The sequence below is a fragment of the Chelonoidis abingdonii genome, chromosome 1 (genome assembly GCF_003597395.2).
Source record: "Chelonoidis abingdonii isolate Lonesome George chromosome 1, CheloAbing_2.0, whole genome shotgun sequence".
Lineage (NCBI taxonomy): Eukaryota > Metazoa > Chordata > Testudines > Testudinidae > Chelonoidis > Chelonoidis abingdonii.
In genome coordinates this window covers 59,279,383-59,297,430 of record NC_133769.1, presented here as the reverse complement: position 1 = coordinate 59,297,430, position 18,048 = coordinate 59,279,383, and the positions used below count along the sequence as shown (strand labels likewise).

The following is an 18,048-nucleotide window of genomic DNA, read 5'->3' as shown; positions in this document are numbered from 1 at the left end:
ATTTTGATTATATAGTTTCTATTCCAATAATAACTCAGGAGATGTTATACAGCAGCTCCTAAAGTTAGACATCTTTAAGTCAACAAGTTTGGATAATATCCACTTAAGAGTTTAGAAGAGGTGAGTGAGGAGCTTGCTGAACTGTTAATGCTTATTTTTAAGAAGTCTTAGAACACTAGGATGTTCCAGAGAATCTGGAAGAAAGCTAATGTTACAGAATATCAGGGTTGGAAGGAATCTCAAGCAGTCATCTAGTCCAACCTACTGCTCAAAGCAGGACCAATCCCCAGACAGATTTTTACCCCAGTTCCCTAAGTGGCCCCCTCAAGGATTGAGCTTACTAACCCTGGGTTTAGTAGGCCAGTGCTCAAACCACTGATCTATCCCTCTCCTCTGTATACAGGCTGGCCCAGGTAATCATAGGCCTGACATCTCTCCCAGGCAAAACAAGGAAGCAGCTGATACAGGACTCATTTAATAAAGAATCAAAGGAGAGTAACATAATTACTGGCAATCAATATGGGGTTTACGGAATATAGATCTTATCAAACTAACTTGTTTTGTTATTACATTTCAAGTTTGGTTAATAAAGGTAATAGATACTTGGACTAAGGCATTTGACTTAGTTCTGCATGGCATTTTGATTAAGAAACTAGAATGATATAAAATCAACATGGCACATGTTAAATGGATGAAAAACTGCCTAACTGATAGGTCTCATACATGGGAAATCACCATTAAGTGGCCATGTTTCTTTCTGTTGGGGTCCTGTATGGATTGGTACTTGCCCCTATGCTGTTTAACATTTTTATCAATGTCCTGGAAGATAACATAAAATCATTGCTGATGAAGTGTGCAGGTGACATAAAGATTGGGGGAGTGGTAAATAATTAAGAGACAGGTCACCACCACAGAGCAATCTGGATTGCTTGGTAAACTAGACACAAGCAAATAATGTGTGTCTCAGTATGACCAAATGTATGACTTTAGGGACAAAGATTGTAGGCCATCTGGAGTGGCTCACGACTGAGTGTGCCAACCTCAGGGCAGACTGGTAAGAAGCAGAGCACAAATCCCAAACTGGTTGCGTGTTCTATACTTAGATTTCACCAAGAAGTATCAAGTGTGAACTCCTCAAGCACTATAACATCCTTAACATGGAGTCACAGACAGTCCCCTTGGGTAATATCACTATCTTGCCACCCAGGCAAGCTTGCCTTTGTGATAGATGGTCTCATACACAAAAAAGAAATCACAGCAATATGAAGGTTACTCCCATTCCCAAAGAACCAGTCACTTATCCCAGATCAATTGTACCTCAGATCTCACACCAAAGACAACACTTGTAGCTAATCCTGTAATAAACTAACTACAGGTTTATTAAGGAGGAAAAAGAAAAGAGTTATTTACAAGTTAAAGCAGGGAAACATACACACAAAAATGAGTTACAGTTTTAGGTTTCAAAAAGTAATAAAAGCTGCTGCAATGTGCAAGTTCTGCATGTCCTTTAGGTTGAACCCATGCTAAACAGCTGGGGAACCTTTGTTTATGCTTAGAAGTCTTGCCCTCTCCCTGATATTCAAGCAACATAGGAATAACAATTCTTGACAGGGATTTATATTCCCTTTCCCGAGACTCAAGTTCATGGGATGAATGTTTGTGCATGTCTCCTCTTCATGAGTGTGGGGGAATCAATCAATCAAGTCTTTTGTCTACTGAGTTCCACAATGGTTTGTCTGATGTCCATGGGCCTTCTTTTACTGGAGAGGAGATGACACCTTTCATGGGTCTTGTCTACACTACCAAGCTTTGTTGACAACGGTGATGTTGGCATAATGAAAATCAGAATATCATGTTCACAGTCGCTCCCTCTGTTGGCAGAGCACGTCCACACTTGGGAAACTATCATCGACCGTGTGAGCAATACACTGTGGGTACCTATCCCACAGTCCACCTCAACACCTTCTATCGCTAAGTGTTGTGGGAAGGCAGAGCGGATCACGGTGCACCTTGGAACCGGGCTCAATATCCGGTGATGCATTGTTTTCTGTCCCAGTACTCCATGGGCTTCCAGCTTTCTTTGGTAGCATTTTTCAATGGCCCTTCTTTGCTGTGCATCTCAGCATCTTTGTGAGAAGGGATGGATCCTGTGCTGCACTCCTATGCTCTTTTAACTGTCATGAAAACATTGCAGATGGCAGATGGCAGTTCCTAACTGAAGAAGATTCCCAGGCACCTGACATGCTGTGTGATATGGATAGGTGTAACTTTAGATTGCTTTTGGCATTCACAGAACAGGTGCATAGGATAGAGAAACTGTGTGCGGAGCTCGCCCGTGCACTGCAGCGCAAGGACACCGGAATGAAAGCTGCCCTATTGGTAGAGAAGTGTGTGGTGCTACTGCTGTATGCTACTGGTTGGTTGTGAATCAATTTGGAGTTGGGAAGTTGACCACTGGGGCTGGGTTAATGCAAGTGTGCAGGGCAATAAATCACATCCTGCTACGAAGGACCGTGACTCTGGGAAATGTGCGTGAAATAGTGAATGGATTTGCAGAAGTGGATTTTCCTAACTGTGGAGGGACGATAGATGGCACACATATTCCAATTTTGGCACCAGACCAGCTGCTTAGGGGGAAAAAGGAGGTATCAGTGTTCCAAATGTCATTCATACTGTGGAAAGGCCATTTCAATTGGCAAATTTTGCAGCATTTCTTAAAGATAGACTCCAAATTTGCCCAGTTTCCTCTGACATTTGTTCCAGAAGCCAGATCCCTTCAATTGAGATTTGTTCCCAGCTCTCATGTTTCATCCTTGGCTATGTTGTCTCAGAGGAGCACAGGTGTTGTGGTGGTTCATAACTCACTTATTAAGTTTTAACAATATTACACACAATTTTGAAATTGTGTTCTCCAACAGATGACGTTACTGCAGAGTCAAATTGTGTGATGCCACCATCAATTATGTTTATTCCATTTATATGCAGTAGACAATTTACACAAAACATGAACAATTAACACTGATTATAATAGGTGCTTTCTTCATAACACAATAAATACACTTCAGTTCAATATCTGCATATACTTTATTCATTAAGGATTTTTAACATCACACCCAGGCTAATGGTATAGTTATTGTTATTAGAGCTGGTTGGAAAAAAGTTTTGAACAAAAAATTAAATGAAAAATTACTTTTTCCAAAATAGGAAACTTTTGTGAAAAGGGCTTGCTAAATGTTCTTGTTTTTTTGGTCAAAACCAGATATTTTGTAAGTCTCTTCTCATGCATTCCCTTTTATTTCCTTTGTCCTTTTGCATTCAATTGCCAAAAAAAGAATGAATAATTGCCTGGGGGGGTTTCCTCCACTTTTACGTTTTTTGGGTTTTTTTGCAACTCGAACTTTTCAGTAGTTGAAATTCTGAAAACTTACTGTGACAAATGGAAAAATAAGAAAAATGAAAAAGTGAAGAAAACAAGCACCCTGATCATAACTTCTCTTGGATTCATTGGCAAAAAAACAAACTATTTACTTTTTTTCAAAAAAGTGTTTTGCAAAAATCTCATTCCAAAACAAGTTACTTTGAAATATTTCAGGAAACCGTTTTCGCTTTCTTCAACCAGCTCAAATTATTATATATTGTAGATATTTAACCGCTGTTAGATACTGACAATTCCTAAAAATCATCTTGCATGCTGTACTCCAGAGGAACAAAGGAAAGAATGAACAGTTCTCAATTATTTCGGGGTTTAGTGGGCTATAAATACAAAATATAGAATTTTCTTGTATCATTGATGTGACCACTGTATTCCCTAAATATGTACACAGGTTTGCACAATTCCTGAATTATATAAACTGTACAAATTAAACATTACATAAATAAACCATGCTGCAAACAGTTTTGAACAACTTCAGTACTAGTTCAGGATGGTTTGTCTTTCTTCTAAATAGAAATGACAAGCATGGGTTACATACTACATGGACTATGGCTGCAGGCTGTCCTTCTAAAGATCCCCTCACAACCCTGCACTGAGGGTCATGCTAGGGATGGGGTGGGGCCTCAGCACTTAGCACTCTGGAGATTCTGTGTAGTGCTGCTGCATGTAGGGCAGCCTGCAAAGGCTATCTAAATAATCTTAGGGGCTACTCTGGCTCTTGGAGAAGCCTAGAATTTGGGGCCGCAAAGGTGGCTTAAAGCCTCTAATGTATAGAGCAAAGAATTACAACATAAAAACATAAGAATGGCCATACTGGGTCATACCAAAGGTCCATCTAGCCCAGTATCCTGTCTACCACAGTGGCCAACGCCAGGTGCCCCAGAGGGAGTGAACATAACAGGTAATGATCAAGTGATCTCTCTCCTGCCATCCATCTCTACCCTCTGACAAACAGAGGCTAGGGACACCATTCCTTACCCATCCTGGCTAATAGCCATTATCAGATGAATTTATCCAGTTTTTTTTTAAACGCTATTATAGTCCTAGCCTTCACAACCTCCTCAGGCAAGGAGTTCCACAAGTTGACTGTGCACTGTGTGAAAAAGAACTTCCTTTTATGTGTTTTAAACCTGCTCCCCATTAATTTCATTTGGTGGCCCCTAGTTCTTGTATTATGGGAACAAGTAATTTACTTTTCCTTATTTACCTTCTTCACATCACGCATGATTTTATATACTTCTAACATATCCCCCCTTAGTCTCCTTTTTTTCCAAACTGAAAAGTCCTAGCCTCTTTAATCTCTTCTCATATGGGACCTGTTACAAACCCCTAATCATTTCAGTTGCTCTTCTCTGAACCTTTTCTAATGACAGTATATCTTTTTTTGCGATTAGGAGACCACATCTATATGCAGTATTCAAGATGTGGGTGTACCAGGGATTTATATAAGGGCAATAAGATACTCTCCGTCTTATTCTCTATCCCCTTTTTAATGATTCCTAACATCCTGTTTGCTTTTTTGACCACAGCTGCACCCTGCATGGACGTCTTCAGAGAACTATCCACGATGACTCCGAGATCTTTTTCCTGATTCGTTGTAGCTAAATTATCCCTTATCATATTGTATGTGTAGTTGGAGTTATTTTTTCCAATGTGCATTACTTTACATTTATCCACATTAAATTTCATTTGCCATTTTGTTGCCCAATCACTTAGTTTTGTGAGATAACCCATGTCTTTTGACACGGTCACCTGTTCAGACTCCTGAAAGCCATGTAAAGTAGCAATGCTGTAAACAGACCTCTTTAGAGCACAAGTCAGCTTGTTTCCTGAAAACAAACAAACAAACAAAAAACACACACACAAGCTCGTGTTTGGCAAGAGCGCCTGATTAGAAAGTTCCATTTCCATACTCCTTCCCCATTTCCATACACTTTCCAGCTGGAATCAGGCAGTCAGTGAAGGTCACTTACTCCTGAGGTAATTCTGTGCCAAATAATAATAATAAAAAAAATCTACACAATATTTTAAAATTCTGCAAATTGTATTTGTCAATAAATAAATGTGGAAGCTCCAGAATGGCAGTGCAAGTGGGGAGCACAGACCACTGGCCGCACAGAGGTGGGAGATCACCCTGTAGCTTGGACTTGGCGGTGAGGCTGCACCTGACTCTGACATGGCACAAGGGTTGGGCCTGCCCCACCGCACCTGGCACACTAGGTGTGGGCAGGCAGGATACACTTGGAACCTGCCGGTCTGAGAGGGGCTTAATGTGGGGGGACCAGGTGTGGAGTGAGAAGGTTTTGGTTAGGGGAAGCTAAGTGTGCATGACTCAGTGTGGGGTCTGGGTGGGAGGGGGATCTGGATGCACAGGGACTCATTGGGGGGTTCTGGGTGCAAAGGCATTGGGACCAGGTGAAGGAGGTTGGGACTCAGCAGGAAGGCATGGTGGGGGGCATGTGCCAGGGGTTAGGGCTTGTCAGGGTTGGGGTTTGACTGCAGGGACTCAGCTTGGGGTGGTTTGGGTCCAGGTGCAGCTGGTTGGGACTCAGTGGGGTGGAACTCCCGGTGTGGGGCTCATTGGGGTGGTCCAGATGCTGGGAGGTGGGGCTCATCAGAGTGGGGGTTCAGGTGCAGGAATTCAGGAGTTAGGTGTAGGGGACTAGGTGGGGAGGGTGCTGGGGAAATCTGCATATGGAGGGTCTGGATGCATGGGAATCTGGGTATGTAGGGTCTGGATGCATGGGAGTTGGACAGATAGGGGAGCAGGAAGCAAGGGGACAGAGCTGACCCAGCCCCTCCTTGCAGGGGAAGAGGAAGTCCCATCCTCCCATGCCCCCAGCCCAGCTGAGATTAGCATTTGAGCTCTGCGCTTGGAAGGAGCCAATGCTTGGGACATCCCCAACCTCCTCCTCCACCAGTGATTTACTTCCCTGCTGGCTGCTCTGAGAGTCCAAAACAACACACATGCACTGCTGGGGAGGGGCACGTGACTGCTCTTGCAGCTTCCCTTTGCTTCCCCATCAGGAAGTCATTTTTCTGTGGGGACTCAAAGAAATCTGCCAGAGACAGAAATTCTGCACACTTGCAGTGGCGCAAAATTCCCCTTGTAGTAGGTTACTTTGTACCTATGCATGAATGATTACCAAATGTGTGGGACTGAAGAGAGCAGAATTTCTCTGCTGGCTGACCAAATCTTCAAACCAGTTTTTAATCTAGGCAATCCAATAATCAGAGAGTCCTTTGACTGCCCTGCTGGTGCTTGTCAGACAAAAAGAAGATAGAAGTTTGTGTGAATTATTGGGTCTTTAGATATCGTTAGGCATCCTTTGCAGTGCAGTTGTTAGAGTAGATGACATCCTTGCATAGGCACTGACTCCATGGGTGCTCCAGGCTGGAGGCACCCCCCAGCAGCCCACTTGTCAGTTCCTGCCAGCCCCTCCTGCCCACCGGTGGGCCCCACTGATCAGCACCTCCCCTCCCTCCCTACACCTCCCACTCGCTGCAATCAGCTGTTTTGTGGCATGCAGTAGGCTGGAGGAGAGGCGGAGGAGCAAGGATGTGGTGCACTCAGAAGAGGAACTGGGTGGGCAGAGATGGGGCCTTAGGGAAGGGGGGGGGAGCAGGAAATGGATCAGAGCCAGGGATCAAACACCATCCGGCACTTTGGAAAGTCAGTAACTGTGCATCCTTGACATACTAGGTGTGCCCCAGTGGCTCATTACAATCAGCCAGTGACTACTGCCAACTTAAGATGCAGCCTGAGGCTGGGTTGGGGGAAGAGACTGCTTTTGTAAACACACAAGGCTCTATTTGAATTCAGTGTAATGCTTAGAATTATTTTCAGCAACTAATGGAGTTGGACCTTGCCGATTTATACTGGGCTACCCATCTAATACGTCTAGAGCATTGGTGGCTCTTTGCCAGAATTCATTGCCTATCAGGAAGAGGTCCTTGGATGCCTACACAATTCTAGGTCAAGGGTGGCCAAACTTTCTGAGCCGCGTATGACAATCTTCAGAAGTTCGAGAGCCAGGGTGCATCTACTGGGGCTCAAGGCTTCAGCTTTGCAGGAGGCACCTGCTGGGGCTTGGGGCTTCAGCATTGCTTCTGGCTGAGAGCGGCCCAAGCCTGGCAGGTGCAATCCATCAGGCGTGAAGCGCCTGAGGCCCCCCACACTGAGCAGAAGCCTCTACCCCACCCCCCACTGCAAGCCAGAGGTCCCGCTGTTAAAAACCAAGACTTTTCCATGAGCATGAAGTTTACTTAGACATAAAGCTCCCATCTCTGCTCTGTACTATTTCTATAAACACCTAAATACACTACAGTATATTTATTTCTCATCCATTTAAACAGAGGAAAGACTGATTTTCTACCTACATAGAAACTGAATGGCTTTCTGCCTGCTGCAGGATGCTTACTAGATACTACACAATCCAGAGTGTACACAAAAACTTAAGAAGCACATCTATAACAAATTTCTAGAGAGAAAATAACAGGACTAATATTCATTCCCACACTATAAGACTGACTCTAGTTCTACTTGGTCATGCTTAAAACAAAGTTCTCCCAATCTAAGGCTTAAAATTACTTGGATATCAAATAGAACAAACAAGGGAAACGACAAAGATCTCTTTTCACAAAGTGTCAGAGGCCAGATATGCCATTAATCATAAACAAATTACCAAAAATCAACAAAATAGTGCAAACTAATATATACCTACCTCCAATGTTTCTAGGTTGGTTCTATGAGTCCTCCTACAAGAGGCCAGCAGATGTAAACCCCTAGGTTGATCACCAAGCAGGGGCGGCTCTATGCTTTTTGCCGCCCCACGCACAGTAGTCAGGAGCCTTCGACGGCGTTTCTGCGGGAGGCCCGCCAGTCACACAGATTTGGCGGCGGTTCTGTGGATGATCTGCTTGTCCCACACCTTTTGTGTACCAGCTGCCAAATTGCCGCCGAAACCACGGGACCAGCGGACCTCCCACAGAAACACACCGAAGGCTCCCTGATTGCCGCTCTCATGGCGACCAGCACACCACTCCTCTCCCACCCGGCTTGCTGCCCCCAGGTACAGGCTTGCTGCGCTGGGGCCTGGAACCGCCCCGTCACCAAGGCAATGAGGGACACCTGTCAGGAAGCCAACTTTTTAAAAGAAGTGCTCCTGCAACCCTCACCTTCACTATTTTTGGAACAGAAAGTAAGGGTGGGTTAGTTATAGCCCCAAATAGGTTTGGGTGTAGGGGGGTGTAGTTTAAACACCTGCTGCTCAGAGGAGGTACTGTCTCCATCCTTTATAATCTTTATCCCAGTGGTTAGGATGTGACAGATAAAACAATATCCTGGACAAACTTTACTGAATTGAGTTAAACATTATTGAATTAGATTAATGCCTTTGAGGTCCATTATATTAAAAATGCAATTGGTTATGTGTTATTGTATCTAATATTGGGTATGCTAATGTAATTCCTCCAATTATCAGCCCTTTGAAGCCATCCCAAGGTGATGCTTGCACATGCTAGTTCAAACTGGATTCCCAGGAACCAACATTTCCAATATTTTTGGAAATATAGCTGGGTTTTAAATGGGCTGAGGGCCTTCATTCTGACCCAGCAAATAGACATGACCTCTGGTCTATGGAGAACCTTCCTTGGGGAAAGGTTGGAAGGAGTTGGACCATTGAGGCCCCGTGACACTGGGTTCCATTTCTGAGCTGAGGCTGTTTTATGACGTTATGTTGACAAAAGAGACCCCTTTGGGAGGTTTGAAGGACTAAGCTGCCAGACCCCATGTTGGAGACAGTTGGGGTAATCTCTGGTAAACTTACTAGCAGGATGTAGGTTCATTTATTGTTTTTAATATGTTTTTGTTTAAGTATTTTTACCTTAAACATAAAATAAGCTTGCGCAGTAACTTAAAACTGTGGCAAGTGCCATGTCATCAGTCTCTGAAGAAAAAGCAAGCAGGTCAGTTTAGGCAGGCTGTCTGTTGCTGGAAATAACACAGCAGAGGCAGGGAACTCTTCAGCCTGGACATACCTCAGTCAGAAGGAAGAGAGATACAGGTTTCCTCCCAAGAAAGGCTGTTACTAGGGAGTTGGAAGCCTGAGAGTAGGTTGTCCTCACCGAGGGGAAATACAGATGCAGTAGCCCTGAACTGTGACACAGGGTACTCAACCAGGTTTAAATCCAACTTTACCAAGGTTGCAGCCTGGATTTAAACTTACGTCTCCTACCTCCTAGGTAGGGGCCTGAACTACTGGGTTGTTCTGGGTCAGGGCTCTCTTTAGCTGAAGGAGTTCCACTAGGTAAATAACTACGTATTTACTGGCACAGGGGACTGGGACTGGAACTTGGGCCTACTGCATGCCTGCCCTAGCCCCTAGGCTACAGTCATTCTCTCCCATTCTCTTTCTCTCACTGGTCCAATGAATATTTAATACAAAGCAAAAGTTTCAACAGGAGAGCTCCAGAGCCTCACCCAAGAATATCATATAGCCCAAGGGTTAGGACATCACCTCCTTCCCGTTTTGTGTGTACACAAAAAACAAACTAACCTACCTGTCTTAAACAGCCAACTCCAGGGAAGGGTTTACAAATGTGAATCGCAAGTGAAAATAGATACCTAAAACCAGGCTGGAAAGAGGTGCCTAAATTCTTTTGAAAGACACAATTTAGGCCCTGCCACATCCTTGGCATTTCCTACTGACTAGTTTACATGCTGCCCCTTACCCCCCAGTTTATTGTTTTTTGTGAACCATATAGTTAGCCCACTAACCTTCCTCACACATTATATAAGGAGCCTGGGCACGTAACTCAAGGTTGTAAATTCCGCTGGGTAGCAGGGCACTTAGGGGTTAGGCATTGCAATGCCTCAGCCCAGGTCTACACTACAAATTTACATTGGTATAACTGTATCGCACAGGGGTGTGAAATTTTTTTTCTAGTCAAGATTTTTCACACCCGAGTGACGCAGTTATTCTGATCTAACCCCTGGGGTAGACAGCACTGTCAACGGGAGAGCTTCTCCCATCTACATTGCTACCGCCTCTCAGAGGAGGATTAACTATGCTGACGGGAAAAGCTTTCCCGTTGGTATAGTAGCATCTTCACTATAGTGCTACAGCTGCACCAATACAACTGTGCCACTGCAGCTTTAAGTGTAGCTCTGCCCTAAATCCCTTTTGAATCCTACCTGATGTGTAGTAACACAAACTCTTGGCTTCTACTGGAACCATAATTTTTAATTTCTGCGGCCAAAACCTGTGGTCCTTACTCAGAAAAATCTCACTCAATGCCTGAGTAAGATCTGAGCTTAAAATCACACCCCTATCCTGGAAAGATTTATGCACGTGCTTAATTATGCACTGCAAGCAGTCCCACTGCATAACGTCCAGCACATAAATCTTTGCAGGATCAGGGCCTAAGATCCTAAGGCTGCGAGTTGTTCCACACAGACAGAAGTCAGGGCCTTTGCACAGGTGCAGGATAGGGGTCAACTCACACAGCAGCTTTCGTGATCAGGGTTAAATAAGCAAGGACCTCAAAAAATGGACCTGTATAATTAATGCAACATTAAATTTAAGATTTTAATGTAATTTTATATGAGTTAAATCAATCAGCTGCAAACTGGCAAATGGGATCCGGGGGTGTGTGTGTGCCTGCAAGTGAGAGTCACGCGCCTCCACCAAGGAGCCGGACCTGTTGCTGGCTGCTTCTGGGGCGCAGTGCAGTCCACAGTGCCAGGACAGGTGGGAGGCCTTTGTTAGCACCCCTCCTGCGCCATTGACCAGGAGCCTCTGGAGGTAAGTCCATGCCTCAACCCCGTGCCCCAGCCCTGAGCCCCCCCAAACCTGGAACCCCTTCCTGCACCTCAAGCTCCCAATGCCCTTCCCCCTGCTGCAGGCCTGAGCCCCCCCAAACCCAGGACCCCTTCCTGTACCCCAAACCTCCATCCCTGGCCCCATCCCAGAGCCCTAACCCCCTCCTGCACCCCAACCCCCTGCCCTAGCCCTGAGCCCCCTCCCTCACCCTGAACCCCTCATTCCCAGCTTCACCCCACAGCTCTCATCCTCAGCCCCTCCCACACCCCAAACCTCTCATCCCGTTCCCTGGGGCATCACAGGCACCAACTTTCTTCAACTGGGTCCCCAGAAAAAAAAGTTTGAAAATCTACTAGGCTAGAGAAACCTTTGCCCTGTAACTGATACTGCTGCTAAAAACAGCCCAAACATGAGATTATCTGTTTTCATCACTTACTTTGGCAACTAATTAACTTTGTAGCATGTTTGAGGCCACTCCACCCAAGCATTTTCTACAGACCTATTACTCCAGTTAGTAAGAATTCCAGAGTTTTAAGTACTCTCTTTATTAGAAAGTTGAGAAGTGTTTTCCATTTTAAAACCTTGATTCCGTTCTCTAAATCTCTAATTAAAGGTCCGTACTGCACCTTAAATTTCATCTGTGGTCTCCTGTCAGTGAAGAACAGCAGACACAATTTAAAGTTCATCAGCCAAGCTATTTCAGAGACGAAGTTTTTAACAGCTAAGTGTGGCTTATTTAATGGCGCGTCCTCCAACTGGTTTGTGTGCGCGCGTGATATCACCTTAAAAATAGCTTGGCAGTCATTTTTTTCCCCACGTAAGCGGCCTTGACCGGGTTATTGTTCAGAGGTTGAAGCACCTCACTAGGGGATTGTTCGCTTCGGATGCACTGAGATCATCATAGCAACAGCCAGCAAACTGCCCAAAGATCTGATGGCCTCTTTATAGTTGCACCTATGGACCTGGGGCTTAGCCCCCCGCCCGCAGCGGGCCCCCAATCCCAGGCAAGCCGCTGCTTCCCCCTAGCCCCGAATCTCCCGCTCTAGAAATGCTCCCGCGGCCGCCCGCTTTGCCGAGCACCGGACACCATTGCGTGTTGTCCCCCCAGCCCCGTTCTCTAGCGCTCGCCCTTTCGGGCCTCCCGGCGCAGCACAGGGCGGGCGGAGAAGCCGGTCAGCGGGGGCGCGGGCGGGGATAGTCGGGAGCTGTCTGGCCGCGTGGAGACGCGGCTGGAAAGAGACAAACTCAGCGCAGCGCGACAGGCCCGGGCGGGAATCGGGTGCCCCCAGCCGGCCCGCGCGCCGCTCACGCCCGGAGCCGGCTCCCACCCGCAGGGCCTGCCGGAAGGAGCCGGGCTCCCCGGCCGCTGGTGGCGAGGACGCGTCACGTGCGTGTCCCGGGCCAGCCTGACCCCCCGCCCCTCAAGCCGCCGGGTCCTGACCGAGGTGTAGGGACAGAGCCCTAGCGTCGCGTCCCGGCTCCAGCGCAGCATGTCCCACCAGAACCGGCATCCAAGGTACCGGCGCGGGGCTCCCATTGTCCCCTCCCCGCAGCCTCTTCGCCTCTGCACCGCCCCAGTTGCCGCTTTCCCCTCCGCTCCCCTCCCCCCAGCCTCTGCACCCCCTGGGCGCTCCCTTAGTGCCCCTTTCCTCTCCCCCAGCCTCTGCACCCCCTTGGGCTCCCTTAGTGCCCCCTTCCCCATCCCAGTCTCTGCAACTCGTGGGCTCCCGGTGCCCCTTTCCCAGCCTCTGCTCCCCCTCGCTGGGGGTCCCTAGTGCCGCTTTCCCCTTCTCTCCCGCAGCCTCTGCAATTCATTGGGGGCTTCCCACGTGCCCCTTTCCCCATCCCAGCCTCTGCACTCCCCTGGGGCTCCCTAGTGCCCTTTCCCACTAGGCTTCTACACTGCCCCCTTGCTGCCTTCCCAGCATCTGCACTACCCCTTCCCTTTTCCTCCCTTTTTTTTTCCCTCCAGCTGGCTTCTCCCTCATCCACTCTAGAGCTTTTAAAACTGCCCCTGCTCTCTTGGGGGGCTGAACTGCCTGGTCTTTTCTCCCTCCCCTAAGCCTTGAAATTGCCTCTTTCTTCTGCCCTTATCCTTCTGGGTTAGCAATCAAGACAAGGTCCCCATTCCATGTCTTTGTTAGTAACAAGCCATCTAGGCCGACTGTGATGCTTGGTTTCGTTCTTATCCTTTGCCTAGACTGCATGCAGCTATGATTTATTAGCAGTCTGTTTGTGGGACACCCAGTGGCCCCAAAACTGTGGGGCAAGGTGAAGTACAGATGGGCACAATATGTTTTGTGAATAATTGTACAAACCATATAGCTGGAAGGAGGAGCATAGAAATGCAGGGCTGGAAGCATCCAGAGAAGTCATCAAGTCTAGCCCCTTGCCTTAAGTAGGACCAAATAAACCTAGACTATCCCTGACAGGTGTTTGAGATGGCTGGGAAGTGATCAAATGTTTTAGATGTAATCTGATGATTTAGAATAGCTGGGGAGTTCTGGCTTCTCTTCTTCTTCCTTGTGCCCCAGTATAAATCGATGACTTGTTCCCTGTTGGAGTATATCTGAGTATTTGGCTTGTGGCTGTTATTGTGTTAATTGGATGCTTTATGTTAAAACCTCTTTTGCAGTCACTTACCATGTCCATATGGGAGTTAATGAGATGTTCAGTGTATTTCAATGTCTCTGCTTTTGAGGAATTCATTTTTTGCTTAAAAAATCCAACTTATCTTTGATGTTGCTTTTATTTAGTTCCTTTGTCTTGGTGGAACATTCGCATCTTTGATTCACACATCAATTTTAACCTGGCTGCCATCTTTTAGATTTTGGTCTGCATCAGACAAAGTCTCCTGGCATTATGACATCATAACTTTTGAGGCTGTTGCATTGCAGCTTCATCTGGACAGTACAAAATCTTATTTTTTATATTGCTAACCATACTTCTCAACCTTTGGATGACCAAGACCAGAAGTGATGGACAAAGGAGAAAACATTCATACAGAAAACTTAATTTCTTTGGATTCAAATACCTTTCTATACTTTATTTTACATATTTTGGAGATGAATAATTTTTTACAGTAAAAATGAGGGTAATTGAGTAGATAACTGGGATTAGAATGAGTGACTTCCTTCAAAATGAGGGACACTTGAGCGGTATGATGTTGCTTGGGAACTGTTCCTGACAACTGTACAGAGGGGAGTCATTAATTTCGGCTTGCTTCATTTTAAATGAAAGTTTTCCTTTATGGGTGCAGTGGTAACTTTTAGAATGGGAGCAGATATAGAACAAACTTCTTGACTGCATTGCTTTTGCTGCTTCTAGTAGCTGTCCCGAGCAGCTGCTGCATTGTAGTTGACATCTATTAATTTTTCACCACGGCTATTCAGAATCATTTGGGCAGCCCTGAAAATGCCAAGAATCATGTCAGGTTTTTCTCTACTGCTTCTTTGAGAAATAGCTGAGACAGAACTTGGAGTAAACACATAGAGGAAGAGTTAAAATTGTGGAGAAACACATCCCACAGCAGAAGGCTGGGGTAGGAGTATAGTAGGAGAACATCCTTCCTCCCTACTCCCCCCAACACACACCTCCCACATTCCCCTAGTACTTGGCAGCTATGAGGTGAAGGTAAAAGAGAATATCTTTTCTGTTTCTGCAGCCAGAGGAGAGCAGATAAGGACAGAAGAAGTCTGAATTTTGAAGCACACCAAATTTTGGACTCTAATCAGGATAGCAAATATCCATGATTCCTGATTATACCTGTGTTGGCCTGCAATACCCTATGGGGAAAATCCATCTAAAGTGTTTTAAATATATTACATGATTCTCATTAAAATAAGCACAATTGCATTTATGTTAGTATATAGCACTATAGGTATAATTACTATGCTAGATTTTCAAAGTGAACTCTCACAAGTCAAGGTATTTTCACATCTACAGTAGGTTGTGCATGTGCACTTTTGATGATTTTGAAGTGTTTAACACACATACACATGCTTCTTCCCCCAGTATCTTAAATTTCCATATTCTATATTTTTTAAAATTCCTATCTGGGATAATTTTGTGAAGGCTGATTATTTACATTCTAAACTCCTGCTGCGGCATGGCATGGGGAATTTCTGTGAATACAGAGATTCTCTCTTCACCAAGCTATTGCATTGCCCCTGATGTAATTCCACTTGTGGGAGCTCCAAGTGTAAACAAGACACTAGTGTTTTTACCACTGTCATATTTATGAAATATATACTCCAGTTAAACCATAAGTTGCTAGACTAGCTGCAGGAAACACTGGTTGAAATTCTGTGGGCCAGTGTTACACAGGAGATCAGACTAGATGATCATATAATAGTCCTTTTGGGTCTTAAAAATCTATTAACCCTAATTAGAAAAAGTATAAATGACCTGGTGGCAAAAATGCTGCTGAACATTGGGGCTTGTCTCCTATTGTTACTGCAGTTGGTACAGCTGCACTGATGGTAGTGCGGTAGTGGGAAACTTTAAGAAAATGGTCTATATAGATGCCAGAACAAAACTGGTTACACGTTTTGCTCTCGTTTTGGTGCATAAGTTTAATCCTGGAAAAGAAGGAACAGAAGACACCTTTGAGGAAAGGGGACAAACAATTCTCTGGAAGATGGGGGAATATATCATTCTAGGGGAGAGAGGGGGGATTTGGGGGAGTGAGAGAGAATTTCTGGCAAAGGGAAAGGATAAGGAAAACTTGGTAGCATATTACCTACATATAGAGCTGACATTGGTCCTGTGTGTGTGTAGGTGAATTAGTCTAATTAGTTGTGTGTTGGATAGGTATCTGGCCAGACAAAGATACCCCTCTGAGATCCATCTTTATACCCCGATACAAACAAATTAGTACGTCTTCTAACATAGTTAGTTACTGCCTCCTGGCGTAGCTAGTTATCACCTATCACGTTGTACATATTGGTTTGATCAAAACATCTCTATTACGTACTGTCATCCTGACCATATCTTTTAGGAGGGGTCAGTGTGTTCCTGTTATTCTTGGGGAATGTTTTTGTACCATCCTTGTTATCGAGATGTTCTGGTACCACTTGATATTGGGATGTGTTTGTGTGAGTACTCTGTGACTAGCACTTCTTAGGAATGTGTATTTCTGCAATATCAGCTCTATTCTTGCTAGATTCTGTGAGCAGGTCCTGCCTCATACCAGGTCTCTGATTCAAGGGCTTATGTCTCAGGCTCTCTTCCTAGTATGAGAATAATCCTCTAAGGGTTCAAACACAATTCTTCAACATGTTTATATAAATGAATTTGCTATCTTTCCTTCACATAGATGTGAACGATTTTAAAACATGTTTAACTACTTTCCTGGTATAGTTTAGTAGTGTGGCTAGGGCAATAGAAAAATAATAGCACTAGAAGTGGTGAAATCCCACTGTTTATCTTGATGGGTAGATTCGACTATTTAACGCCTGCATATTAATCACTTCCATTGTGAAAATGAAAACACAAGCATCCAGTTAGTGCGCCTTCTACTGTTGCAGACTTTGTTACAGTAGTTTTTTGATACTACAGGTATAAACAAAGGTAATTTGAATTTCTCTGTGGGAGAAGTGACGTAACAGACCTTCTCCTATTTCCTTCCCAGTGGCCTGCAGGCTGTGCTTTGCAAGGAAGGATGAAAGAAACCAAAAAGTTGCTTCTCACTTTCAGCAGTTAGGAGGGGGCAATGCTTCATTGATTTACGTGCAATTTGCATTTTGAAAGTTGTTTTCACAACCGTTAGGGCTAGAGACTTTGAGAGAGATTTTCAGACATCTAACTTGCAGTGACTTTCAATGTGAGTTGAAAGTCTAACTGCAATTAGTAACTCAAAAAATCTCCCCCCTCAACTTTTTTTCAAAATGCAGACTTAGATGGTAGAGCAGATGGGAAAAGCCCTCCAGGGGAATGAAGCGGCCCCTGTTCAACCTCAGATCTTTGTAATACAGAGATACACCAAACATCCTGGATGATCTAATCAATCATTTATAAATTAATTCATTTACAAAAATGATTAAAATGTGACTTTGGAAAGTATATTTGAGTCTGTAAAAAGATGCAACAAACAAGCGCTACAAAGGAAATTAGAGGTTAAGCCAGATGCTTCATTCTAAACTTGTCCTATTATGACAAGCGAGGGACTGAAAATTGTTATCAGACACATACTACTGTGAGGTAGATATGAAAGATGGAAGGGAAGCGTCGTCAGTGGTACTAAGGGGCCCCTAGGAAAGGCCAACATCCAAATGCTAAAAATATCCACCTGTATGTTTTTGGGGTTTCTCTTTTACACATTATTCTTGTTCTGTATTTAGCTAGTAGGCAGTTCATAAATTTGAAAATTATATACTTGAGCCCGCAGGAATCCTGAAGCTATTGCTTTAAGAGATATAACACAATCAATCTCCATGGAGTATTAACTGAAACCTAAGAATGATGACATAAATGTCAGCGTTGTTAACTGTTTTATTGCTGAGTAAGGTATACAAGAAATAGAGATTGTTCAGATAGGGTTGCCAAACCTCCAGGATTGGATTAAAGATTAAAGAATTAAAATTAATCTTTAATTAAAGTTTGTCATGTGATGAAACCTACAGGAATACGTCCAACCAAAACTGGCAACCTGATGTTCAGACCTTCATAAGACAATGTGAGTGGAGCAGGAGTTGTGAGTGGAACTTGGGGAAAAATACCCAACTATTTGTTTTCAGTCTGACTTCTGGTAAAGGTGCAGCTGAATGGTTTAGTACTAGCTTCTTTTTACGA

The 18,048-nt window shown here is 44.7% G+C and overlaps 1 protein-coding gene across 1 annotated transcript in view; it reads left to right on the top strand.

Moving 5' to 3' along the window:
• Positions 1–12,659: 12,659 nt before the first annotated feature.
• The window catches only part of TWF1 (twinfilin actin binding protein 1), a 31,147-nt gene continuing 25,758 nt past the window's right edge, over positions 12,660–18,048 (top strand). The window contains exon 1 of the mRNA XM_032804460.2: positions 12,660–12,772. The gene's annotated coding sequence lies outside the window, so the exon portion shown is untranslated. The remainder of the gene's footprint in view (positions 12,773–18,048) is intronic.